The sequence below is a fragment of the Arachis ipaensis genome, chromosome B04 (assembly GCF_000816755.2).
Source record: "Arachis ipaensis cultivar K30076 chromosome B04, Araip1.1, whole genome shotgun sequence".
Classification (NCBI taxonomy): domain Eukaryota; kingdom Viridiplantae; phylum Streptophyta; class Magnoliopsida; order Fabales; family Fabaceae; genus Arachis; species Arachis ipaensis.
Window position 1 is genome coordinate 98,837,242 of NC_029788.2, and position 936 is coordinate 98,838,177.

Consider the following 936-nt stretch of genomic DNA (forward strand, 5'->3'; position numbering starts at 1 on the left):
ATTATTATATATGTATATGTAATTTGACTAAGTACATAACTTCTTTTGAATTAATCCATTATTATTATGTACACATAAATTTATTTAGTACGATTTACTAAATATTCTCAACAAAATTCTGTCAAACAATAACCTTATCTTAGATTACTCATTATTTCCATAAAAACTTGAGAATTATACTATTTATTATCGTATATATTTTGTATCAATTGGTCAAATACTAATATTCCTTTAGGCCGATTAGTAGCTGCATAATTAAACAGAAAATAAATATAAGATTTAATGATTATTATTTGGCCAAACAATAAATTTTTTTTAGACAGATTATTGTCCGCATAAATAATAAGTATTGATTCATTATTAATCACCCCGTCACTATAAATATATGCATGTAATTCAGTCAAATATATACTATTTGAATTGATCAATATTCGCATAAATTATATATTACTATATTTTTAATATTTTAAAATAAATCAATTTTTTTTTAAAAAAAATACTACTTTAGTAGTATAATATTTAATCAATTTATTATAAAGTTAAATTTTATAAAATAAATAGGTATTATATTATTACTAATTTCCTCATGTAACAAAATCAAATATTTATATATAGCACGCACAAAAATAATAAAATAATAAGGCACCATATATAATAATCACATAATAATATTATGAGTCCTTATTAATAATACACATATTTACATATGCAAAATTATTAATTTTCAATTAAATACAAAATAATTGATGAAGATAACTTAATCCCTATAACTATATGGGAAGCCAAAACACATCGCCAAAATTGTACTATTAATAATAGCACAAATAATGTCACTGCAAAAATAATAGCACAAATAATATCACTGCAAAGAATGAGAGTTTTATATAAAAATATGAGAATGTATTTATAATTATTGAATTAATTAAAAAAATTTGT

At 19.8% G+C, this 936-nt stretch overlaps 1 protein-coding gene across 1 annotated transcript in view; it reads right to left on the bottom strand.

Moving 5' to 3' along the window:
- Positions 1–936, bottom strand: part of LOC107637917 (protein yippee-like) — a 12,510-nt gene that overhangs the window by 4,967 nt on the left and 6,607 nt on the right. The gene's annotated exons all lie outside the window — the stretch shown is intronic.